Source organism: Pongo pygmaeus, chromosome 1 (genome assembly GCF_028885625.2).
Source record: "Pongo pygmaeus isolate AG05252 chromosome 1, NHGRI_mPonPyg2-v2.0_pri, whole genome shotgun sequence".
NCBI lineage: Eukaryota > Metazoa > Chordata > Mammalia > Primates > Hominidae > Pongo > Pongo pygmaeus.
The window spans coordinates 155658089-155685706 of NC_072373.2; the positions used below are offsets into that span (position 1 = coordinate 155658089).

A 27618-nucleotide genomic window follows, 5' to 3' on the forward strand; every position below is an offset into this window, starting at 1 on the left:
ATGTGACCTTTTCATAATGCATTTTCCTGTACAATTTTTTAATAGGGAGAAGTTGTGTGGAGATTCCTCAGTTAGTCACCAGTTGGCCCTACATACTCCAGCTGTGGCCACAGCCAGTGAAACTCCACAGCAGCCCTGGAGTCCGCACAATGTCAGGTGCAGAATACTTGCACTTTGCTATCTAATAGGCCAAGCCCCCTCTATTTCTGGCAGGCCCACAGAGCTATTCACTTTGCATGTTTCCATAACCATCTGAATGGGGCAGAGATCAGGCTGTTAAAATTCCCAACAGACTCTTCAGAATGCTTCTAAATACTTCTGATGGTAATTGCCATATGGTTACTCTATGTTTTGAAGACTTTTCACAAAGAAGAATTCACTGGAGCCTTTGTGGGCACTGCCGCAAATACTACTGGATTGTGTTTGTGGCTGGCCACAGTTAGGCTCTTGACAAATGCCAATGCTTTGCAAAAACAATTTTTGGTGAAAGCAACAACTCCACATTCACTCATGCCTTTGGAACTGTGGCTTGATGGAATTGCCTTGTTCTCCATATGGGCACAGGGAGTGGAATATCATACACTGGGGCCTGTCAGGGGGTGGGGGGAAAGGGGAGGGATAGCATTAGGAGAAATGGTTAATGTAGATGACGGATTAACGGGTGCAGAAAACCACCATGGCACATGTATACCTATGTAACAAACCTGCATGTTCTGCACATGTATCCCAGAACTTAAGTATAATTTTAAAAAAAAGAAAACCACATGCAGCAGGGCACTGGTTCCCCAAGACCAAAGAAAACCTCAAAACTTGTATTAGCAATTACCAACAAATAGGTATTGATCACCTACTGCATACCAGACCAGACACTGCCAATTGTCAGGGCCTGGCATACAGTAGGAGCTCAACCTCTGCAAAGACTCATGAAGAGGGCAGAGCTGAAGTCTAAATTTTCACCGAAATTACTATAAGCAGCTAATGGCCAGGCAGAGTCTATAACTTTGAGGCCTTTGTTTTTTAAGTGAGTCTCTTTCTCTTTCTCTCTTTCTTGTTGCTTTTGGGCATTTCAAAAGAAAAGAAAAGAAAAGAAAAATCTTATACATCAGCCAAGTATGTTTGAATACACACACACACAATAAAGGAAAAAAATTGCTTGTTCTCTTAAATATGTGTATAGAAAAACACAAATATCATGCTCAAAATTTGATGATACATGTCTTTACAAATCCATTATGAAGTATCAAGTGAGATAATGTCTATAGATGTGTTTTTTGAAATCATAGGTGTCAGAAAATTTATTTCACATACAATTCCTTATTTAATCTTCCCAGCAACTGTGTGGTATTGGTATTATTATATATATTGTTTTCTTGAAGAAACTGAGGGCAAATTGTTCTGGCAACTTGCCTCAGGTCACCTGGCCAGTAAGAGGGAAGAGAGGAATCAGACAGAACCCATACTGAGGCTCATTGTTTTTCTGCTCCACAACGTGGCTGTATTACAGAAACCTTGTGATCTGCTGTAGTGAATGCATGAGGTTTCCCCTCTCATTAGTAATTTGGATTCTTCAATTTCCAGTGGGCAGTTGGGCTTGGAGTTAGAAGTGCAGGCTTCTGATCATGAACCTACTGAAGCTTTGGATCACGCAGTGCTGGATTTTATGTGTTCACAGTTTAATATTGAATTCCTTCTACAGGTAAAGTTTCCACTAAAGCCAGGGGCTAAGGTAAAAAGACTACAGATTTTCAACCTAAGAAATATACCACTTTTAATCCAGATTTGAATCGAATGATCAATATTCCAATCAGAAAATGAATCATGTTATTCTGGGATTGCTTCCTGGGGCATTTCTCTCTTTCTCTCTCTCTCTCTCTCTCTCTCTCACACACACACACACACACACAAACACACACACACACACACTTCAGGGACCAGAAAAACAGCTACTTACATTTTGGGAACATGCAGGAAAAAGACAGATTCTCTCTTTTTCATGCTACTTTTTAAATGTATAATACCCTCAGGAGTAGGTCTTCTATACTGTGTGGGGAGAATTAGTCATGCAACTCCTACTACAAATATTCCCCACACACCATTCTGGAAGTGTACTCCTTGGTCTACCTTTTAATATGAGACACCAAGCTGAAAGGAAATCCTGTCTAGGGAACAGGTAATCTGAGCTGCTGCAGGTTCCCATAGGAACGCTAGGAACTCACTGCGTTTATTTATGCGCATTTGCGGCAGCTGCCTCCTTTGGATTCTGGCTCTTAGCAAGTACAAGCAGCAGCTCCAAGAGCAGATCTGTCCTAAATGTCTCTCTTTGAAGCCCATGAGTCCATACCCTTCTATCTGTGTCTGGCCCCGATTCATCAAGGGCCTGAATGCTTCACCTGCTATATTAAGTTTCCAACAGCGACTGAACCAGATTTTTTAAATAAGAACAATCCCTGGCCAGCGAATCAGCATGAGAGCATTGGAAAAGTGATAAGGCAGATAGTAATTACTGCCTGTCATCTATCATTGGAGGGATGTTGATATATCTCCCTCATCTGAATTGCTTTTACTCTACCTGGATCTCAGTTACCTGTTTAGAAGATTAACAACAGTTGGATGCAGCCCCAGAATCACTCTGGGCTTTTGAGTAGTTATGATTCATAGCAGAAATGGCATTATGAATAGACCAGCACAGGCTTTAAAGAAATTCTGACTTATTCTCAGGGATCAAAACACTTAACATTTCAGTAGAAATAGCAAGAAACAGTCACTCACCCATTTATTCATTCATGTATTCATTTATGAGACCCTGTGCCTTTCTTATCATAAATTTATCACGCTTTGCTGAAATGGCTTGTTCACCTACTCTGCCAGAATAGGGACTGGGGCTGTCTTGCTGATCACTGTGACCTCCGTGCTAGGAATACAGTGCGTCTTTACCAATCATTTGCTAAATAAAGGAAGGCAGAAAAAGACTTTATGGAAATAGTAGCACTTAATTTTGACTGCATACATGTATATATAGGTGTATATATAGGTGTGTATATATATATACACATATATAATACACAAAAACATAATGCATTTACATGTATGTGTGTGTGAGAGAGAGATAAGGTAAAGATTTATTGTATTAGAATACATATTTCATAAAATAGTTAACATTTATTGAACAGTAACTATGTGCCATGTATTGTTTTAAGTGACTTACATAGTTTTTTTCATTTAATCCTCATAATAACCATGAAGTAAGTATCATTATTATGCCTGTTTTATAGATTAGGAAGCAAAGAGCAACTAGAAAGAAGTTAATGAGCTTGGGCAAGATCGCACAGAGAAAATGGCAGTGCCGCAGTGTGAACCTAGCCAGTCCTACTGGGAGCACATGCTGCTTATAACTACAATACACAACCTCCAAATATATCCTAATTTCAGCTCTACAAACTTCTATGGTGATGGAGAGACGAGGACATTATCTAAAAATATTCTGAAGTTGAAACTGTTGCCCAAAGGAGAAATAGCTATAAGAACACTCTGTACAGTCAGGGCATCCAGAGCAGAGAAGGTGGATCTGTGCTCCCACAGATAGGACCCCTACACTGCCACAGGGACCCTGTGGACTATTCAGTCTTCCCTTCACCTCTGCTCCCATGTCGCCACTATTCACAACTGTGCAAATTAAAGCTCGAAGCAATCCTCCCCAAGATGAGCCAGCTCCACATGTACCTTCCAGGTCTAAATTTCATACGGGGCTTCTTAGCCATGTTACACCCACCCCAGCTGCTTAAACATGTTGCAACTCAAAGGGGACTGTTTTCTTTATCACCGCCACATAGACCAAGTCCCAAATACCACATAGTATGCCCCAGGCCTCCCTTCCTTCTCTTTTGTTCTCAGTGTCTTAAAAATGGAAGCAGACCATACAGTTAATATTTAAAGAAGGATTGATTTTTCCGATTTTTTTTTGAAGTGGTGAGACAAAAATTTTGGTGTTTTGCCAAAAATTTTGGAAAGGGAGGAAGGAAAAGGTCAAAAGAGACAAGCAAGGACAGAGGGACAAAGAGCCAGAGGCAGAAGAGATAACAGGGAAATAGATGGATGGATGGGCCTCAGAAATGAGAAGGTCAGTTTCTCCATCCAAGGTGAAGAGAGGAGAATCCATCGAGTCACGGAGAGACTGGAGGGGCCGAGGAAGAAAGGTGGTGGAACTCATGTGAGGTAGTCTTAAATTCTTCAGAAAAGTTGGAAGCGGGGTCACTTCAGTTCTGTACGTGTATTTAAATGCCATATCTTAAAATTTCACACTCAAGATTCTAGTTCAGTTGATTTTTTGAAAAATTGAATTATCATTTATAATCAAGGTATATGAGGATGCACATGTATAAGAATGACACTATGGACTTTGTGGACTCAGGGGGAAAGGGTGGGAAGGGGGTAGGGGATAAAAGACTACAAATTGGGTTCAGCATATACTGCTCGGGTGATGGGTGCTCCAAAATCTCACAAATCACCATTAAAGAACTTACTCATGTAACCAAATACTACCTGTTCCCCAAAAACCTATGGAAATAAAAAATTAAATATATAAATGAGCTTGGGCAAGATCACACAGAGAAAATGGCAGTGTCCAAAGGAGAAATATCTGTAAGAACACACTGTCCAGTCAGGGCATCCAGAGCAGAGAAGGTGGATCTGTGCTCCCACAGATAGGACCACCACACTGCCACAGGGACCCTGTGGACTATTCAATCTTCCCTTCACCTCTGAATGACACATATTATAAACTTAAAGCTTTGGCTTGACTATAACATATCTTCATTATAGGTACTTGTCCTCACATTAGAAAAATTTCATGTATAAAATGTAATTTTCTTTTAAAGATATATTCTGTGGGGTTATTTTGTAAGACTATTTACTTTATAAAAAAGATTCTTAGAAGTTTTTATCTCTATTCTAACTTTCTTATGATTTTAGTTTAAAAATCAATTCAAAAATTATACTTTTAAAGTAAGGTAATTTGTTTTAAATTGAAGACTAAATACTCCTTAAATAATCCATATTTGTAAATGTGTTTTTAAAAACACACCCTTTACTTATGGAAATAAATTATATAAAAGCAAAATATGTGTTCAAAACACTAATATAATAATTTTGAGCTTAAAAAACAGATATTGTTTTGAAAACACTATTAGCGATGGATTATGAAGCCTCTGCACTGACAGTGTGCTCCCCAGACAGGCATCAGGTGAAACATGGGAACCATAAGCTTCATCATGATTAGTAGAATCCACTAAGATCTGTAAGCAGTGGGAGCCATAGAGCCATAGAGCCACCCTAAAAAGAAGTCATATTGGGGTGGGATAATCAGAGATCCTTGAGGTAAGAAGGATCTTACCTCAAGGTTGGTTGCTTCTCAGAAGCAACCAAGAGTCTATAACTGCCCTTTAGATACATTGGTCCCTTTAGGTAAAGAAGAAGAACGAAAATGCTGTGGAAATCTCATAAATAAAAACAATGAAAGGAGTGAACAGTAAGAGGCTATGTGGAAACAGGAGATGAAAATAAATATAAAAGAACTCCTTTCAATTTCTATTAATGACCTAATAATTCTTCTAGCCATCCAGACTGAAAAGCAGACTGTCACATCTGACATCTCTTTTTTCCTCCATTGATCAGCAAACCCTCTCACTCCACTGGGCCAATATTTCTCAACATCTATTATCATTTCTCTGCTTATTCTTGACTTACCTGGGAACCTCCTGGTCCACCATCTGTCCTCTAGTAACCTGCACACAGCTGCCCTATTAATCTCCTAAAAGTGCTATTCTGGCGAGGTCATCACTTGCTCAAAAACTTTGAATGACTTCCCACTATATGCTGACCACAGTCAAAGATTGTTACTTTAAGTACTAGCTAGAGCAGTGGTTCTCAAAGTGTGATGCCTGGGACATCGGCCTCCCCTGGGAACTGGTTAGAAATTCACATGTTTCACTCTACATCACACCTGCTGAATCAGAAACTCTGGTAGTGGACCCAGCAATTTGTGCCTTAAAAAATCTTCCAGGTGATTCTGGTGCATTTTCAATTTTGAGAGCCACTGGCTTTGTGATTGAGACCATGAACTAGACGTCTTAGTTTCAAATCCTTTATCTGTTTACCAGTCGTACTCTTTACACAAGACACTTTCTAAGCCTCAGCTTCCTCATCGATGAAATAGAACCTAATTGAGGTTGCCACTGTGAGTTGGACATAGCAGATTATATATAATGCTTAGCACCCAGCCCACACATATGGAGCTCTCCATAAATACCATTATTACTAACAATTATTATTAAAGGCTACTCCTGCTCTGATTCTAAATGCTTTCTACATGCTGGCTCAGTTGACCAATTTACCATTTCCTGTCCAGCCTGCTACCACCAGCACAGTACCTTGCTCAAGTAAGTGTTTGAACGTTTGACATATGAATCAGTGAGGAGCTAATGCCAGAAAATTTTTGATACTAATCAAGTTCCTTAGGGAAGAAGAAGCTTAGTTTGAAATTGGATGGAGTGAAAATTCTAACGAACGTTAATGAGGCATTGATTTACTATCTGACCTGAGAGAGTATAATAAACCAGTTGTTTTTTATTCCCATCTGTAAAATGGGATTAATGTTATTAACCTTTTTTTTAAAAGAGTTACCCCTACAAGATATATTGCATATAGAAAGTGCCCACAGGTGTTGGGAATGATTTGTGTAATACATAATAATGAACAGCATCTACCAAAATAGGGGTGGGGGAAAAGCTAAATTAAATAATCCCCATCAACAGAGCTGGGGACAAGAATGTTTCTGTTTTTATTTTTTTGAATTGCTATCAGTGTTTTCTCATAATGATGCTCATGGGAGCATGACTGTAAATATTTCTTTTAGACTTCTGTAGAGAGGTTGCCGGAGAAAATACTGTCTATCATGTAGTTAACAATTGTTGATATCATTTTTGTGAACTGGCAATAAGGGTATTTCATCTATGTAGAGTATTCTAACACTGAAAAATCCCAGAAGTAAGCTGCCTTAACTTGTTATAATAAGGGTTGGGGAAACATGTGGCTATATGAGGGCACATTTATTATTACTACTGGAGAAATAATGCTGGAATTAGTGATGGGGAATATACAAGCCATCCTCAACCAAGCTGTGGAAATGTCTTTCTTTTTAAACGTGGCTGACCACGCCACTTACTGTCGAGGTCCCATGGCCCATAGTAGTAAGGTCCCACGGTCCAGGTCTCAAGCAGCAGGCCTGGGTCTATTTCTCCAGCTTCATCCTCTATTGCTCCCTGCCTCATGTAGGCAGGCTCTACACACAATGAACTTCTTTCTCACAGTTTTGCTCACATACTAAGCCCCACAGTAAAAGGACTTCATCTCTTTACTGTGACACCTCATGCCTTGTATTGTACGGATTTAATATTGCCTTCCTGACTCAACTATTCTCATCTTAAGTCAGAAACCATGTCTTAATTTTTCCTTTATTTTCATCATTTAGCAACATATCTAGAAATTATGAATCCCTTCCCCATCCAAGTAAATAGTGATTGAGCAGATGAGTGAACAAACAAATGGATAGCCACATTCCTGGCTAGTGGGAAATTTCAGAACAGAAATAAATGACCATATTTTTAAAAATTTTGAAATACCAAAGTTATTATCAACAAAAACATGGATGATTTGCACTTCAGACCTACATTCTCAGCCTAGTTCCAACTCAAAGATCCGCAGAGGATGGCTTCAGCAATAAGTTGATTGTCCTTTCCTTCCCCTCTAGTGAGGCTCCTAAAGACATCAGTACTACTCTCTCCATTTACATTTTCTTCAAAGGCAAGTCCCTTCTTCTCAACTGAGTCAGACATCAGAACCTTGAAGGCAGCCAGGAGGTAAACTGGCTGTATGGGGCATTAGGTTGGCAGGTGTAAGTATAGTCCTTTTAATAACTAATGATCTCCAGTCTAAAGAAATGGCCAATTTAGGAAGACTAGGCTTCTGAAGAGAAAAACCTCAGACTTCCCTTAGCTTTTATCATACTTATTTTTTGACCTACTTGAATGTCATTGCCAGATTCAGCTTTTAGTTATTTCCATCAGTGTTCAGTCTCCATCCCTCACCTGTTGTGTCTGCCCACCTCAAACCATGATCCACTTAGTTTGACTACGTCGGATGTCAGCCACCTGCCCACCCTGAGTTATGTCTGACCTCAATTACTTGCAATCTCTTCCTGACTTCTGCCCTAATTAGACTTGTGCCTCTTGTAAAACTGGTTGCCAACAGCAACCATCAGAGAAACTTCAGTCAAACAGCACACCCTTTCCTAGTATCATTTCTATATGTACTGGCATGATAAAATGTTAGAATTTCACCTTAACGTTGGTTAACCATATATTTATTTTCTGACAAAGCACCAAAAAAAGTCTTTCAGGTCTCATACTGGGTTAGATGTGGGTTTTCTGCATAGTCCCAAATGATGAAGGAAAAATAACACGACTATGACCTTCAGGAAGGGCACTCACCTAACATTCAGTCCGGAGTTTGTTTTCTTCCTAAGCTCTATGAAGTTATGTCATCCCCTGTATTCATTTCCTAGGGCTGCCATAAGAAAGTTCCAAACACCTGAAGGCTTCAAACAACAGAAATGTATTCTTTCACTGTTTTGCAGGTTAAAAGTCCAGAGTCAATGTGTTGGCAAGGTTGGTTCTTTCTGAAGGAATATTCTGAGGAAAATTCTGTGCCTGTGTCCTAGTTTCTGGTGAGGGCTGCAATCCTTATATTCCTTGGCTTCGAGGTAGAGCACTTCAGTCCCTGCTTCCATCATCTTCACATGCCATTCTTCTGCATGTCTCTGTGCTCTTCTTATAAAGACACAAGTCATCTTGAATTAAGGGCCCACCCTACTCCAGTATAAATTCCTATGAACTTCTCACATCTGCAACAACCCTGTTTCCAAATAGGGTCACATTTTGAGGTACCAGCGTCTGAGACTTCAACATATCTTTTTGGGGGATACAATTCAACCTATAATATCCCTTCACATTTTTACTACAATCTTGATTTTGTTTTTTATCATGAGTTCCAAACAGAATTTCTTATGCTGTCCTGAAGAGAGCACACGTGGCTTTGGGTTTAGATAAACTGGAGTCAATCCCAGCTTCCCCACTTAATATCTCAGGAGATGTTTCTTGTTTTGACCAGTTTTCCCATCTTCAAAATAGAGATAATATCTACCTTGCAAATAATTGGGAATATTATATTAATAATATGTGTACTAGTACATAGTAGGTTCTCAATAAATTCTATCAAGACTTTTCTTCTTAAGTGAATAACTGTTAGATAGTAGAGAACAACATAGCAATTTCTATTAAAATGGACCTTTTCATCAATGCTCGCCTTTTACTTAAATGCTTCCTCTTGATAAGGAGCTTCTCTGCAAGTGTATACACAATCACACAAATTGCCAAAAGCATCACAAAGCGCTTTCAGCTTGTCAGCTTGTAAGCCTCTGACAAATACATAGAACTGTGTGAAAATGCTTTAAAACAATTGCTCCTAGCATTTTGGTCAGAATGTATTTATTAGACCGTATCTTATACTTGATTGTGAAAATAAACAAGGACATAAATGATCTGGCTTTAAATGCTCTATAAAATCTGCATTACAAGACTCTATGATTCATAAAGGAAGCTTCTATTTTGGTGTGCCTGGGTAAATTTGGCTATGCAAACTTCGAATAGCCTTTGAATTGAAAAACGCAGTTATCGTTTACTGGCTGACAACCTTTTCAAGGGAGAGAGAGGCAGGCACTGTACAACCAAAGATAACTTTACTTAATTAGTTTTTGGAAGATTATTTACTCCCCTTAGTCTATAGAAAAACAAAGGTCTGTCAGCACCAGATGCATCTGAGCTTTGCAGATGTGGTTGTGGCTTCTTGCAATCTGTAAAGATTCATCTAAAATATGCTTTCAGGTCTCCTTTTTGTGAAACTTTGACAGGATAATAGAATTAGATTTGCTGAATTTCACTAAACTGTAAAGTAATGTGTCATCAGCTTCACTTACTTTCCAAAAAATATTTCTCTCTGGTAATGCTCATCAATCTAGCTTTTCAACCCCTAAACATGAAACTCTGAAACAAAAAGGATGACTCCATCAGTTACGCAAGTGACAAGATGTTAAACATTTAACACTCCCACATAGTAGCGCCAGCTGCCTCTGGATGAAGCAGATTTGCTTAGGTTTGGCATAGAGAAAAAAAGGAAGACAAAGAGAAGAAAAATGAAAGGAAGAGGAACTCCTCTTGCAGCGAGAATGCAAAGTTCTCTGCAGATGTGCAGGAGTCTGAAGTGGGATGTGCCTACTGCACAAACCTTTTCTTCTGAGGGAACATTGCAAAGACAGTCATCATCAGGTTCTCAACTCCTACTACCAGTGCCCCTGCATCCCCAACATTTCATGGACTCACTCTGATAAGAGCACCTAGTGCACTGGATTAAAATAATGAAAGGATGGGGACCCAGTAAATTTCCACATCCCAGTATAATTTCTCAATAAATATCAGCTGAATAAACGAACTAGGAAAGCACACATGGGCCTCTGGGTCATTCAGACTCTTTCTGCACAACAATTTCCTCATCTTAGGCACCTACCTCTGCTGTAATCTCAGGCCAGTGAAACAGTATCGACTGAGCAAGCTGTGTGCTAGGTTGATTCTAACAACAGAATCCCTTGACTTTGTTAACAGCCCCAAACTGGCATCAACTTTAAAGAGTCAAGACTATTTTCCTCTTTAAGTGTCTTATCAAGAGGAATGTTAGTGAAAGGGCAAAAGTTGTCAATAGTTTTCCACGGTGAGCCATCTACCTGGATGAGGGACAGGAAAGGCCAGCTTTAGGTGATCACACAGTGACCCCATCATAAGGCTTGTTTACAGAGAAGTTTTCCTTGTAGAGTGAGGCATGCTGCAGGGGGTGCCCATTTTGAAGAATACAGTATGAAGCTCCCAACAGTGAAGACAGAATGGTATAAATAGCAACCCGTCAGTGGTAGGTGTTTGTTCTTTCACTCAGTGGACTTCTGATGAGTAACTACCATGTGCCAGGCGTTATTCCAGGCACTAAAGGATGAAGCCAGGAGGGGGTGGTGTGGGAGTGGAGATGCATATAAAGAGGAATAAGGAATATGGCTGAGATGCTGGACAGTTAACTCAGTAGGTCTCAGATTCATCATCCACCTTTTAATGTAGAGATTCACAAACTACAAGCTGTGAGACCTTTGGGTAAGTTAATTTCTTTCTTTTGGTGTTTTTGTTATGATGGCTGGATTTTTACACCTTTATTTCTCTTTCCTCACCATTTAAAGAGACAGACTTATAAACAGATGATCATGTGGGTGATGTCATCAGTACAGGAATAGTTGAGTGCCATGAGCCACCCTGCAGTGCTGCCTGTTTTGCACAGTTCTAGGGGCCAATCTTGGGTTCAAGGTGGAGCTCTACTCTGTCTATGTCACTCGTGTCTCATCTAGATTACCATATTATCCCTAGCTCCATGTCTGAGTCTGTACAATCACTCACAGTAAACACAGCTGCAGAAATCATGCCCCTTTAGGGTCCCTCACAGTTTCGAGTCATGCCCCAGGACAATTTCAATAAAGACTGGTGGCTGCTATACCCAGTCCCATCCCGATCTTTTCATGTTCACTGCCTGAATGAAGAGAAGAGTCTGAGGTCTCAGTGACTGGAAGGGAAGCTGCATGAAGGAAAGCTGCCCTCTTCCTTCCGATTCTCCTTGGGTACTGAACTTACTTGTCTCCATGTTCTTTTATTTCTACTTCTATTGACTTTAAATCCTCATCTATAGCTTCTGCTCTACCCACACCCAACCCTTTGCTGTTACCAAATGTACTGCGCAGGTTCCCACTTTCCTGCCTTTGTCCCGGTTGCTTCCCTTTCCTAGTATACTCTTTCTTCCTTTCTCTGCTTGGTTAACTCTGCCAAACTCAAATGAAACGGGATGGCTTTTGGGAAGCCTACCTTGACTCTTCCCAGGCTCACAGGGCTTCCTACACATGGCTCAGTAGTTATCTTCCTGTTTGTTTCTCTGACCTCCTCCCTTAGACTGTGAATTCCCCCAGGACTGAAGAGATCTCTAATCCATCACTGGGTGTCCAATATTTACTACATGATTCAAAACATAAGAGATGCTTAATAAATGATAGATGAATGTGTATCCGGTGGAATTAGATCAATGGAGAGGCTAGCGTAATAGGGAAAATGACACATACATTTGTGTTTTCCACCTGAAAGTAATATATTGTTAATTCTTTAAATAAAGAAAATAAGAGTGGATTACTTGAGGTCAGGAGTTCGAGACCAAGAGTTCGAGGCCAACATGGCAAAACCCTATCTCTACTAAAAATACAAAAATTAGCAGGGTGTAGTGGCGTGTGCCTGTAGTCCCAGCTACTTGGGAGGCTGAGGCACAAGAATTGCTTGAACCTGGGAGGCAGAGGTTGTGGTGAGCTGAGATCGCACCATTGCACTCCAGCCTGGGCAATAAGAGTGAAATTCCACCTCGGAAAAAAAAAAAAAAAAAAAGGCGGGGCATGGTACCTCACGCCTGTAATCCCAGCACTTTGGGAGGCCAAGGCGGATGGATCACCTGAGGTCAGGAGTTCCAGACCAGCCTGGCCAACATGGTGAAACTCTGTTTCTACTAAAAATACAAACATTAGCTGGGCATGGTGGCAGACACCTGTAATTCCAGCTACTTGAGAGGCTGAGGCAGGAGAATCACTTGAACCTGGGAGGCAGAGATTGCAGTGAGCCAAGATCGCACCACTGTACTCCAGCCTGGGGGACAAGAGTGCGACTTCGTCTCAAAAAAAAAAAAAAAGCATATTCAGTTTGCTAAAACTCTTTATACAAGAATACAAGACTAGCTATCAAAATATTGGGCCTCTCTGGATAGGGGCAGACACAGTGCTGTGTACCTAGAAGGAAATGAACACCCATTTGTGAGTTAGTTGATTAATTCCATGAACTTTTCAATGCTAGTCATATTTAATTAAACTTTGTATACTGTTCAAGATCCTATATATGTCTTTCCCAAAGAGAAAGAGAAGTTTATTTAACAAAGTATAACACATAGATCTGGTAGTTGGTAGTTTTGAACAAATTACAGACAAGGTGCTGTCTAATTTAATGAGCAGTAATTTTTTAAAAATTCAAGAGATTTGACCATCTCTCAATAATTTTTTTCTCATTTTATTCTTTTTTGAGATGGAGTCTCACTCTGTCACCCACGCTAGAGTGCAGTGGTGCGATGTCGGCTCACTGCAAGCTCCACCTCCCGGGTTCAAGCCATTCTCCTGCCTCAGCCTCCAGAGTAGCTGGGACTATAGGCACCAGGCACCATGCCCGGCTAATTTTTTTTTTGTATTTTTAGTAGAGACGGGGCTTCACCATGTTAGCCAGGATGGTCTCGATCTCCTGACCTTGTGATCTGTCCGCCTTGGCCCCCGAAAGTGCTGAGATTACAGGCGTGAGCCACCGCACCCGGCCTCAGATCTTTTTAAAAGGTGAGAACTGATTGCCCTCTGTGCTACTGATCTCAGGAAGTAAAAATCAGGGGGTAAAAAATGTAGTTAAACATCTCTAAGTCATGTTTAAACTCAGAATTGTCTACCTTTTACAAAAGAAATAAAATACCCAAAGAATACACAAGCAATAGAAAATTTGTGACACTGAAATTCAAGCTGGGCGCATAGGCTCACACCTTGGAAAGCAAGCAGATCGCTTGAGTTCAGGAATTCAAGACCAGCCTGGGTGACTTGGTGAAACCCTGTCTCTACAAAAAATACAAAAATTAGCCAAGTGTGGTGGCGTATGCCTGTAGTTCCAGCTGCTTGGGGAGCTGAGGAAGGAGAATCACCTGAGCCTGAGGAAGCTGAGGCTGCAATGAGCCATAATCGCACAACTGTACTGGGTAACAAAGTGAGATCCTGTCTCAAAAAAAAAAAAAAAAAAAAAAAAAAAGAAATTCAGATCACTCAATACCAGAAAGTATTTCATAGGTACCTTTCAAAGTCAAACACAACACTCTATTCTTTAACATGTATGATATGACAAAAACAACGATCAACATTTTAATATGGTGCTTTGTCCTCAATTTTATTTATTTCATAATTTCATAATTCATTGTCCTCTATGTTAATCTGATAAAATAGTATTGAAGAAAAGAGTATACGATTTATCTTGCCCTAAACAATAAAGGACAATTTTTAAAATAAAATGAAAATCATTCATTTGTGTAAAACCAATAAATTTAGATTTGTTAGTTCTCAAGCATCTTAAATCTTTTCTGTTTTTATGTAGTACTCTAGCATTCAGCAGTCACATTCACAATTGACCATTGCTTTATTTTCAGGGATTATAGAGAAAAATTGAAATCCTCAAAAGTCATTTTCCTGATTTCTGTCGTTGTCATAAATAGCTGCTGGGTAGAAAACATCCAGAAACCTTTAAGTTATTCCAAATGGCAACTTGACTGAGGAATGGTCAACACTGTCAAATTTGACAATCAAGTAGTGTAAATAAGTAAGGAAAAGCTATGAGAAATTTATGGGTAAAGCTGCTATTTAATGAGGAAAAAGGAGTGCTCTACTATCTCAAAGAGAATAAGTGATAAAAAGAAGAAGAAAGTGTCTGAATAAGGATCCTGAATTTCAGATAGACACAGGCTTTCATTTCTCAACCTCAGAAAGGGGTTTATCCATCCGTGGGTAGAACTGTGAAATAGGGACATTTATCTTTAGTTAAAACAAAACAACACAAGTTTCTCAGGGACGATATTAAGTGTTTTATATGAATTTTCTGCAGACCCTGTAAAAACCAGACAAGGTAATATTATGGTCCCTATTTTAGTTACCGAGGCCCAAGTTTACACTATTCTTAAAGGCAGAGGTGGGATTAGAACACATACCTCTGGCTTCAAGATGCAAGCTCTTTCCCAGTGTAGCACACTAACTCCCACTTATGTTATCAGCAAAGCACCCTTCCTCCTGAGCCTCTCTTCTACCAGACATATGCCCCAGGTTGGGCACTGACCTACAGCTTGTTGTTGGTTTTCTCAGTTCGTGTGCAGTCTCCCATGCTACCATTCTGGCAGACTGATTCACTACTTATCCTCTGAATGCAGTCTGCCTCCTGGCCTGTGGGCTATTTTTTTAATGCTTTTCTCTCTGCCTTTTGTAGAGTTTGGTGTCCAGATTCACCAGTTCTAGAACTACTCTGGCCAGGTTTAAGTCCTACATCAGGCATTTGCCACTTGTATTTTGGGGACTTTATTTTTTCTCATCTGTGAAATTGAAAAAATCACAATACCTTCTTTATTTTTATGAAGATTAAATGAGATAACACATTTAAAGTACCATAGCCTGTTATCTGGTACAAAATAAGAACTCAGTATGGTTACACTTGTGATGGCTATTATTATTACTGTTTTTATTATACTTTTAGTTCTAGGGTACATGTGCACAAGGTGCAGGTTTGTTACATATGTATACATGTGCCATGTTGGTGTGCTGCACCCATTAACTCATCATTTACATTAGATATTTCTGCATCTCTTTGGTAAGGCCACCTTTTGCAAGAAGCTATCCACATGCCCTTTAACCTGATGGAATCATTGCCTGCCTCTCCTTTTTCTTAGTAATGCCTCCGTCTGTGTTAGAATACACTGGAGTCGTGTGCCCATTATTGTATACAATCACATTGCATTATAATACATTCGGCGTCTATTTTCCATACAAACTACTTAAAGGTAGAAATATTACACTATGTTTGCTTTTTGGCATCTTTGGTTCCTGGCAAACTCCCAGCACAATATTGTGACTCTGCAAATGTTTGTTGAATGAACACCTGACTAACCAGAGAGGAAAAAATACAAATGCTGCTTCAATTTTCAGCCTTTGTAATTTCAAAGGTACTTGAGTTCCTAAGTCTCAGACCCCATGTTCCTGGATAACTAGCTCATGCCATAGTACACTAAAGTACCATATTAGTAGGGAATACCAACATGGCTAAAACAAGTTCTTTGAAATTCTCACCATAGAACTGTGCATATCCATGTTGTTGATGTCAGTGAACCATCCTAATGTGAAGGAGAACAGGAAGTACATTAAAGCAAAAAAGAGACTTTGGGGCCAGAAAGATTTGTATTGATTGAGTCATTCATTCATTCATTCATTCATTCAATACACATATCTCCATCACACTATATGCCAAGCATTGTGATAAATATGAAGAATGCAAAAATAAAAGACACAGTTCCTGGCTTCAAGAAGCTTACTCTGTGTGTAAGTGCGTGTGCATGTGTGTGTGTATGGCAATTGACATACAAAGACATCAATAATTATAATAATGTTTCTATTCTCTGATGGGATATGTACAGAATATAGTAACAACAAACATGATGGGTAACTAGTTGAGGGTATTTAGGACAACTTCCTAGAGGAGGAGACGGTGGGATTGAACTTGGTCTTAATTGAATCCTTTATGTATTTTTGTGTTAAAAAGATGGGGGGGTGAAGAAATTTAAAAACTGCTCATCATGTGTGCTATTTGCAAATTTTCCTGGACCTATATTTAAAGAACTTGGATCGTGCTTGCCTTGAAATATTTGTAATGAATAATACAGGGATCTTTCGATCAGCACACTGTGTAATATTTGTTACTAAATTAAGATAATAATTTGTTCAACATTCCTTTCAATGTATTTTCTTTAGTTTAATGAACATTGTCAATTGGTATTACAGATATGAAATTATTTAATATGAATGGCTCTCCCCCTAAAGAAACTTATTCAACAGAGACATAATACCAAGTAGAAAGTGGTAAATGAATTAAGATAGATAAATCTTTTCTGAGAAGACAGTGAATCTTTCCATCAAGTATAAGAATGAGATTAGGAATGCTCATAGGGAGCGGTAAAACAACCTTGGAGAAGGAACGGAATCTAGAAAGAGATAAGAGCAAGGTGACATTCTAAATACAGTACACTAAAGCTAAAAGCGTCCACAGAGATTGGTTACTGTATATTTGCAAGTCGCCTGTTAAAATCTTGCTAAAATGCAGATTCAGCAGGTCCGGTGTGGGGCCTGAGATTCTACATTTCTAACAAGCTCCTAGGTGATGCCAGAGCTGCTGGTCTGAGTCACACCTTGAATAGCAAGCATCCAATTCAAATGCCTCATTATAGATGATAATCCTAAAACCCAGGGCAGAAAGGGATTTGCTCATGTCACACAACTGATTAGTATGAGAGCAGCTCTCTTGTCTCACACTATAGCAGCTCAGCAAGTAGTAAAAAGATCATGGGCTTTGGAATCAGGCTGATCTCGGCTCAAATCTTGGCCCCGCTGTTTACTAGTTACAAAGCCTTGGGCAGGCCATTTATACTTTTTGTGCTTCAGTTTCTCATTTGTAGAATACTGATAAATAACTCTTAGCTGTAGAAGAGTTCTGATAAGTCTGTGCTACGACAGGCATAAAAAAATGCACAATAGCGTCTAGAACATAGTAAGTGTCTATGTTCGAATACACATTTCTGTTCTATGTCACAGATCAAAACATGTAATGTGTCTTCTCTTTTTATCCTTTGGCCAGGTCTGTATTGCCATCAGTTCACATGGCAATATTATCTACATCATTATCCCCCTAGGGCCCGGGCTGTGTTAGCATCTGGTGACACTTAGTGGCATAGTTAACACTGGCTGGGCTGGCAAATAAGAGATTGATGAAGGCCAAAAAAACAAAAAGTGATTTCAATTTTTTCACTGTCTCTTTGAAAGAGAAGTCAGGGTGGCAAACATATATCCACTAGTAAATTTTTTGTACTCTTTTGCAGATGAGGCCTTTAAAACATCTGCTCATGAATAAAAAATGTTCATCTAATATGACAAATATTAATGGTGAAGATTTTCATTCCACTTTGGTCAATCCAGGAGTTATTTTCTTCCTGGGTCCAGTATTTTTTCAGATTTCCTTAGTTGCCATTACCTAAATATCAAGAAAAACTCCATCTCATAGGTTCCAAGGAGATAATAAGAAATGACAACTGGTTAAACGTGTTTTTTTACAAGAAAATTCCTGCTTCAAATACTAGTAAGCAAAAGGAAGAATGATGCCATTTTTGCATTATATGAGGTTTAGATATAGTCCGCATGGAAGATGTTAAAGGTGAAAAAAAGAAAAAAAAAATCCATGAGGAATTAAACCTGTTAAACTGTTCAGAGCCATTGTAAGAGCTGCTTCAGAAATCTATTTAGAAATCATTGCTCTTGTATCTGAATCATTACAGACACCAGCATCACCCACTTCTTATTGCTGCGAACATAGCAACAGTTGCCATGCTAGCAAGAGATTCAGATTCGCAACACAAACACTGGAGTCAGGAGGGAGCAGGGGGAGGCCAGAGCTGGAGTCAGGGCGGATGAACAGAACACAGTGCTGCCTGTATAGATTTAATTAGGCCGGTTGTTCTCTTTGGTCCCTGTGCTTGTCCTGTCAGATATTTCAGGACAGCAGAAGCAGTCTCAAAAGCAGCATTTTTGGACCAAGTCTTACTTTTAGTTGTACACACACGCGACTGCCAAAGGCGGGATCTGTGTGCTTTGATTTGCTTAAGAGTGGGCCCGGGCCCTCCTTTGTGTATGAATGGAGAGGGTTTCTCTTCATTTCCAGGAATGAAAACCTCGTAGAACTCTCATCATTAGAAAGTCAGGCCATTCGTTGTCCCAATATGTCATTCATCTAATTGAAAACTGAGAAATCTGTCACCATTTATTTAGCAGTTTGCCTCCGGCGAATCTTCGCAGGTTCTCTTCATGTGGCTGGGAATTAGTTAATTAGTATTACAAAACGATTGAAGAGGGAAATGCACTCTGGCTAGCCCTTTGGGTTAGGAGGGAGTGCGTTTTAGGTCGCTAACAAGCACTGCTGACGGATAGAAAAGAACACGAAATTACAGCATCAGAATAGCCACGGTGAGAGCTGCATCTCATTCTCTCTCTCAAGTGGATATGTTGTAACCTAAATATGTCACTCGCTCACTCTTTTCATGCGAATCTTTTATGTGTGACAATAAATCCAGGTCCTTAAATTTGTTTTAAAAGGTGCCAATTTTACACACGTAGGGCTCTTCTCATATCTTCACTTTTATTAATTTTCCATTTTCATCACCTCTTCTTTTGAAGAGAATATTTTGTTTGATGTTCTTTCTTTTACATTTTTCAAGGAGAAAGGCTGTTTCAAACTAAGGGTGGTTTTAAAATGAAGGAAAAGATTGACATTTTTCACATGCTCCTCAACTTTGAGGCTGCACACCTTTGTTCGGCGTGAAGTCTCCAAGCCTCTATCCTTAGTACAGCAGTCAGGAGGGCCGGAGGAGGCCTCACTCGTGGTTTGGCAACTGACTGCTAGATGGCGCTAGAGAGCAAGGCAGCTAAAAACAAGCAGCTAACATGGTTGCTTTAGTCCACATCAGCCGAAAAGGAGTTCTTAACATAGAGCCCTATCACCTTTCAGCACAGACTATGTCCAATTCTGGTGATTTGTAAGATACCAGAAGCATGCAATGCAGAGGGCACTAGCAATCAATTTATAGCCCTCCTTTCACTTTTCGTGTATATGTGTGCATAAGGGAATTGCTTGTATATTTCACTATAGTGCTGTCTGGGTATGCACCTAGGGATGCGGTGAAGAGGTGTTATGTAAATATAATAAATGGCTGTGTTTATTGTTTGGATCTTCATGGAGATAGTTTTAACTTCGTGAAAGACCACTCCCCACTTTCTTTAATTTCCCCATCTATATAAGATGGCATTCAAGAACATAATGAGCTATACCAAACACTTTCACACTGTCACATCAACATGCATAGTTATATATTTTCCTTTTCAGCCCCATACCACCACAATATTAGGAGATTTTCTGATTTTGTTAATTAGTAAAAACTATGGGCATTTCAAGAAGATATGAGCTTAAAAAGAAAGAGATAAAAGGCAACTGATAGGCATCATGGCACTTGCTTAGATTCTAGCTTCTCTCCTTTGCCTTTTATATTTTGCCACGGCAGGCCCTTAATGAGCTTGATAACTGACGTTCAGGAAGGGCGTGTCATAAAAATTTTACATCTCAGAGATGATAGCTATCCTAAAAAAATGGCCTTGGCCCTAGATTTAGGCAAGCAACATCTTATTCTCCTCATTATACATACAAGATCCATAGAACTTAAGTCACAAGTGTCATTGAGTAAGAAAGACAACTCTTCCTACAAGCTCGGAAGACACTGCTGAAGTGAGGGTTAGATACTAATATAATGTTCCAATAAGCACTGCAGTCTTTTGTAAATTCTATAGATATCATATTTCAAATCAGCATTCTTTGAATAAGTAAAATATAAGTTAGAAAGCCAAAGACCCTTTTTGGTTTTATTAAATTTATAAATATTAAAATTATTTCTAAGTAGAATCAGCTAAAAGATGCTGATTCCCTATTGTATTTATGCATGAAAAAGAGTGATCTTTTTCTTCATTTCTGGCCCTGAAAAACTCTTGGACTTTCATCACCAGAAAGTCAATTGTTGCCCACAAATGTCAGCTAAAAGATTGTTGTTGTTTTTTTCATTCATTGATTGCATTTGACTACTACAGTGGAGAGTACATTTAATGAGAAAGTGAAAAGAAGAGCCTAATTTTACAGTGTACTCAGTTCCATAAAGAAATCATGCTGAAGTAGAGCTATCCTCAAAGCTAGTCCACAAGTGTCACTTCAGTTAAGTTCCTAGAAGGAAGAAGTTCGTCCTTTTATGTGCTCTGATTGGTTGTCGCTACTTTTACAAATGTGGTCAGAGAGTGAGGCTGTTTTCGAGAGGCTGTTTTGAAGAAGATACAGAGGGAGTCCACGGCACGCCTGTGAACGAGGCAGCAGCTGTGGAGTTGTGTTCAGTTTGGATCTGTATCAGCACAGGCAGGTGATTATAGTGTTTCATCAGGAGGCATAAGCTGAGGCAAGGTGGCTACTATCAGAGTTAGAGTGAGAAGGGAAATTTCCCTGCAATCAAAGGCTATTGGCCATAGACAGAGGGCAGTATGTTCCACTAGATCTGGCAGTTTAAGTGCAAGGTAGTTCAGTACTCTGGATAGCTCCCTGATGATTCTCTTCAAAGCCCAAACTTGACATTAGAACGTTCTGGTGTTGGCAAACATGTTGGCAAAGTTTAGTCTTCAGAGATAGCATGATGTAATGAAAACACTACCAGACAGGCCCAAATTAAATTATGAACTACGTTTTTTTCTACTTGTTATATGCAGTACTTGCATTATTTGAGTTTCTGTTTTATCTAAAAAATAGAAACCATGAGGCATACTTCACAAGATTGTTGAATTCAATGGCATCATGTTTGTGGGAAGTCATTATGTTCATGTACTTCACAAATAGGTGTTTTGCACCTACCATGTACCGGACACTGTTCTAAGTACTGGAGAAACAGCAGCAAAAGGAGAGATATTTTATGCCTGCATGAATGTTTACAATCTACTATGGGTATGAATATAAAAGAAAATGATTTTCTAAGATTATCATTACTCCAAGTAAATATAAGTGCTATGAAGTTCTCAGACTGACTCTTGTTGGCCTATAGCATGAATTTTAATAGATTATATGGTAGAGACATCATGGGTCCAAGCAAGGTGGAGGGTCAGATAAGAAACACCTGTATAAAGCCAAAATCTTCAAAGGGCAACATCCAGATTAGGTAAATCAGAAAAAATAAAATACACTGTACATAAAGATATGCAAAGGATAAATATCCTACATTATTCCTGGCTCCAGGTAATGTGAGAAAAAGAAAATGTATATATATATAAAACCCTCAGAAGTCTCATCTGCCAGCCCACATACAAGCTAGTTTAAGGCAGAATTATTACTACACATATTCTATGAAAAACTCCAAGTTGGCTGGATGCGGTGGCTCATGCTTGTAATCCCAGCACTTTGAGAGGCCGAGGTGGACAGATCACGAGGTCAGGAATACACAACCAGCCTGACCAACATGGTGAAACCCCGTCTCTACTAAAAAAATACAAAAATTACCCGGGCGTGGTAGTGCGTGCCTGTAATCCCAGCTACTCGGGAGGCTGAGGCAGGAGAATGGCATGAACCCGGGAGGCAGAGGTTGCAGAGAACTGAGATTGTGCCACTGCACTCTAGCCTGGGTGACAGAGCCAGTCTCAAAAAAAAAAAAACAAAAAAAAAAAAACCTGCTAGTTGAAGTTTTGGGTAGTCTTGAGGTATTAATGTCTCTAGATAAAATGCGTTTGAAGAAATAAAAGAAGAAAAGTATGGAGCGGGTCTACAGCTTTGTTAAACTCTCCTGTAAAATTGTAAATGGCATGCAACTTCTAGAACTGGAATATAAATTAGAAATAAATTGAATTAGAAATGCAATGAACAAAGTAAACAACATATTAAATCCAGCTTCTGAGAGAATAAGTGAACTGGGAGACAGATCTGAAAAAATTACCCAGAAAGCAGGATAGAGAAAGTAAAGGGTGGGAAATATTTTTTTAAAAAGAGATTGAGAAATGTGGAAAATAGAGTGAGAAGCTTTAAAAAATATCCAATTAGAATTCCAGAAAGAGATACTAAAGAAGATGTAATAAAGAAATGTTAGAAGAGAAAATGGCTGAGGATTATCCAGAATTTATGAAATATGTCAATTTTCAAATTCTGGAAACATATCACAAATAAAATAAATAAACATAAATTTATATCTATACACAACATAATTAAACTGTAGGATACCAAAGATAAAGAGGACTTCTAAAAGCAGTTTTAAAAGGCAGATTAAAAACAAAAGAAATAACAATTAGATTCATCGATGAAATTTTAACAGCAACAAAGAAAGTAAAACACGGAATAGCATTTTCCCCCTGAAGGTGCAGGGAAACAAAGTAACTGAACAATTAAAATCCTCTATCTAATAAATATCTTAAAAAAGAGGGAAAATAAGTGTTTTTCATTTGTTTACTTCCAACAGAGTGAGGCTTAAATAATTTTTAAAGGTGCATTTATGGAAAAGAAAAATGACACTAGAAGAAAGATTTGAAATGTAACCATAACAAACAATAAAACATTAAACATGAGGTAAGCCTAAATAAAACATAGTTGTATAAAACAATGAAATCATTATGGAATTTATAAAATCTTGATGAAGATAAAATACTGGAAATTAAAATAAAGAGGTATTATAGAGGTTAGGAGAGAATGATTTTAATTAAAATGGTCTAGGATCTTTCATTTAAGAATAAGACAAACATATTAAAAATATAATTAGTTATTTTAAATAATGTATTAAAGTTTCTGGGGTACTCATCAAAGAATAGAAATATAGCTCATATTCAAATAATCAAAGGAAAGAAAAAAGATAGAAAGATAGGGTGAGAAAAAATACTAGACAGAATAAAATAATACGTTTGCGATTAGTCCAAACGGTTTCAGCAGTCACAATGAATGTAACTATTTATCACACAAAAGGTATATAAGAATCCCATAGAGAAAATTATAAACTCTTACTAAAAGATATTAAAGAACAACTACATAAATGCAAAAATGTACTACATTCATGGTAAGGGGAACTCAATATTATAAAGATGTCAGATCTTTTCATATTGACCTATAGGCTTAAATATCTACAATCAAAATCTCATTTTTTTTGGTGGAAAATACAAGCTGATTATAAAAATTGTAGTAGCTCCCTCCCCTCTTATCTACCAGGGATATATTCCAAGACCCCAAGTAGATGCCTGAAACTGGAGATATTATTGAATCCAATATACAATATAATTTTTTCTTATACCTACATACCTATGATAAAATTTAACTTATAAATTAGGCACAGTGAGAGATTGACAATAATTAATAATAAAATAGAACAATTATAACAACATACTTTAATAAAAGTTATTGTGGGGCCTGGTGCAGTGGCTCATATTTATAATCTCAGCACTTTAGGAAGCTGAATCATTTAACATTAGGAGACCAGCCTGGGCAACATAGTAAAACTCTGTTTCTAAAAAAATAAAAATTAAAAATTAACTAGGCATGGTGGCACATGACTGTAGTCCCAGCTACTCAGGAGGCTCAGGTAGGAGGATTGCTTGAGCCAAGGAAAAAATTCTAGGTAAAGTGTTCATTCTTAATAAATAATCAGACACGGTCCCATTTGCAGGAAAAGTAAAGACCCTGAGTTCAAGGGAAATGCATGCTTGTTGTCCCTTGTAACCCACTGTGCACACACCTGCATTGCTGGGATGTTTCTGTCCATTGTTTTGCTGGTTTGCTTGTTTGTTTATTCATTTCTCTAATGAAGATTCACATTAATAGAATATAAAATAAATGAGTCAATAATTGGTGTATTTATCAGAATATTATGTTTTGCTTTTATCTCATGCTAAAATAAGTGTCATATTAATGCTCTGCACATGAAATCCACCTTTGAAGGAACATTACCTTTTGTTATAGAAGTTTTAAATATCAAAATTTTTTTTAAAAAAACACACACAGAATGAATGTGGTAGTCACTTTTCTCCTCACACATCTTAGTCACCTACATTCTATCCTTTTAGTAATTAAAAAAGAAAAATATTGACATTTAGTGTGCTAATAGTGGGGGGGAGGAGAGTGGAAAAGAAGTGGAATATCTAGTAGTTCACTATTTTTGGATGAGAATATATTTGAACTTGACAGGAATGTAGGAGTCAAAAAAATCTGAATGCCAGAGTTTTACTCACTTAAATTGCAGAAATACAAAGCCTGGTATTTACAGCCTAACTAATAATTTTCTTAGTTTATTATAAATAAAAATATTTAATATTCACCACATGCAGTTAAATAATAAATGAGATATTGTAGGCACCTGAACAAAACAAAAAAGAAGAGAATTTCTGTTTTTAATGTATTTATGATCTAACAGGGAATAAGACACATAAGAAAAAATAACATGAATTATAACGTGACACAGAGTACTGTGGTCTTTAGTGAGGCATGAATGGAGATGGGGTAGCCCCCAGAAAATACTTCTTCATGACATAGTGATTATGCTGATTGAGATAATTACTGAAGGCTGGTTAATATTTTGACAAGATAAGGGGGATGTCAAGGTTAAAAAACTGTTAAGATACAGTGGTAGGTTGATGGTAGGTTAAACATGAGGTGTTTCTGGGAACTAGTGGAACTTCTAGTTTGTCTGTAGTTTTCCTCTCCAAGGATGCTATTGACATTTTGTGTAAGATAATTTTTTGTTTTTTGAGATTGCCCAAAACATTGGAGAAACCTCAACATTCTGGTCCCAGCTCACTAAATAGTAATAGCATCTCTTTAGTCCTTGGGAATACTAAAACAAACAAACAAACAAACAAAAAAGAAGCCTCCCACAGTTCAAACAGCCTAGGATGCATCTGAGAAGAGAGAGATCGACAGTATCACTCTCTGTTTAGAACCACTGGAACATATGATGGAAACGTGTATCACTGAGGATTTCGGACTCCTGAATCAATTGGACTCCGGAATTCACTTAATTTTAGAGGCAATGGAGAATTATTGAAGGTTTTAATGCAAATAATATAATTAGAATTGGAGTTTTACATAATAAAGATTATGATGGTAGTAGGTGGGTTAGAGCAAGAGGAAGCTGGAACAGGAGAGAAGTTAAAGATGTTGCAAAAGCTAGGAAGCAGAGAGGTCAAGGCTGAATAAATGAACTGAGGTTGAACTGTGTGTGTGGAGGAATGTGTGTGGGTGTAGATGTGTGCATGTGCATGTGTATGTGTGTGTGTGTGTGCATGTATGTGGTGTGAGTTGAAGCCATGGGATTGTAGAAACGACAAGAAGACCCATGGAAAGAGGAAGCAATGTGTGAGAACATTTACGGTGGTCATGAGCAAGGTGCTGAAATTGCTGATTGTGGTGAGTTGACATGAAGTTAGAGATGGAGAGATGATTGAAAGATTGGAAGAAAAGGGAATATTTGAAAGTTAGAGTACAAAAAAGAGTGTAAGAGAGGTGGTAGATGAAAGAGGGGAGTATGTGACCTGGGGTGATGAGGAGGAGACATGGCCACTGTTATCTGGTAAACATCTGCTACACTGAAGCAAACGGACACTGTCCCCTTGCTGCTCTCCCTTCTTCATTCCTCCTAGGAACATCAGTGTCATGGTGCTATCATCTTACACAATTGTTGTAACCCAGAAAAACTAGAGTAAATTAAAATTTTATAAGTTATATTCAACTTTTATAAACTGCATTCCATTCTAAGTGCACTAGGCAAGCTATTTAAAGAAACCTTTGATGGACCCTTTTGTAGTGTGAAAAATTAATCCCAAATGTATCTGTTTTACAGTTCCAAACTCTGGATCCCGGTTTTCTTCTCCTGGACAGCTAACTAGGTCAAATCATTCTATTCTCAGAGCCCAGCCCCACGTAAACACTAATTGGTTTTCACATCTGAAAGGTTGTGTATCAGTTTGTCATTTCTAAATTTACATGATGTAATCCATGTACAAGATGGGATTTCATACCCTGTGGGAGGAGCAACTGCCACATGCTTAGTTTTCCAAATATATCTAGAGGCACAAAATATTTTAAAAGAGGCAGAACTTCAAGAGCGCCTTTCTCAATCTCAGATTTTATCAAGTTATGGTTTTGGTAGGAATTAGGGAATTCCTATTATCTGCGGAGAAAATCTCTGACACAATTTTGCACCTCCAAATTTATTTATAAAGAATAATAATAATTAGAAACAAATATACAAACAACCAAAAACCCCATCAAATCAAGCATTACAAAACTCAAACCTATCATCTGTGAACTTCACGACCAAAAATTGAAAAGTAAATGCATCATTTTTCAAGACATTGTTGAGGTGTCCCCACATCCATACGTTAGTAGGGACTATAGGAAAAACCTTGTACTGATTTTTCAAAACCATAATGCTATACTAAAAAATTACATTTTAACTCTGTAACTTGAATTAATTAGGAAATCCAAAGATCAGAAATTAGCGGTACATTGCAAGGAATTTTGGCAGGGATGATGCACGTAATAAGTCATCAAAATGGTCCCCTTTGGTCACAGATGCTATTTCACCTTGGCTTTCTCTTTCCTCTCTCATTAGCTGCATCCCCTTCTTACAGAATGACTGGCAGGTTAGCATTGTATCATTCTCTTTCAGTATGTTTCTTATACTTGGATGTACATTGGAATCACCTGGGAAACTTTAAAGCATTCTGATGCCTGGGTGCCAAACCCATGGGTTTTGGTTTAATTGGTCCTGGGCACTGGTACTTGTAAAAGCTTCCCAGATGATTCTAATGTGCAGCTAAAGTTGAGAACCACTGTCTCACAAGCTGTTAAACTCGTGGCCCTCCTGTACTTAGTCCATCAATTCTTATATCCTTGGGCTCTTCGACTTTAAACACCTATTGATCGCTGTTCTCACTTCCTCTGCCTTCATATACACAAGCTGAAAAGG

At 38.4% G+C, this 27618-nt stretch overlaps 2 protein-coding genes across 2 annotated transcripts in view; one reads left to right on the forward strand and one right to left on the reverse strand.

Annotated features, from left to right (window-relative positions):
- Positions 1 to 27618, reverse strand: part of TNNI3K (TNNI3 interacting kinase) — a 342552-nt gene that overhangs the window by 19071 nt on the left and 295863 nt on the right. The gene's annotated exons all lie outside the window — the stretch shown is intronic.
- Positions 11284 to 27618, forward strand: part of LRRC53 (leucine rich repeat containing 53) — a 44663-nt gene continuing 28328 nt past the window's right edge. Inside the window, exon 1 of the mRNA XM_054482192.1 lies at positions 11284 to 11303. The gene's annotated coding sequence lies outside the window, so the exon portion shown is untranslated. The remainder of the gene's footprint in view (positions 11304 to 27618) is intronic.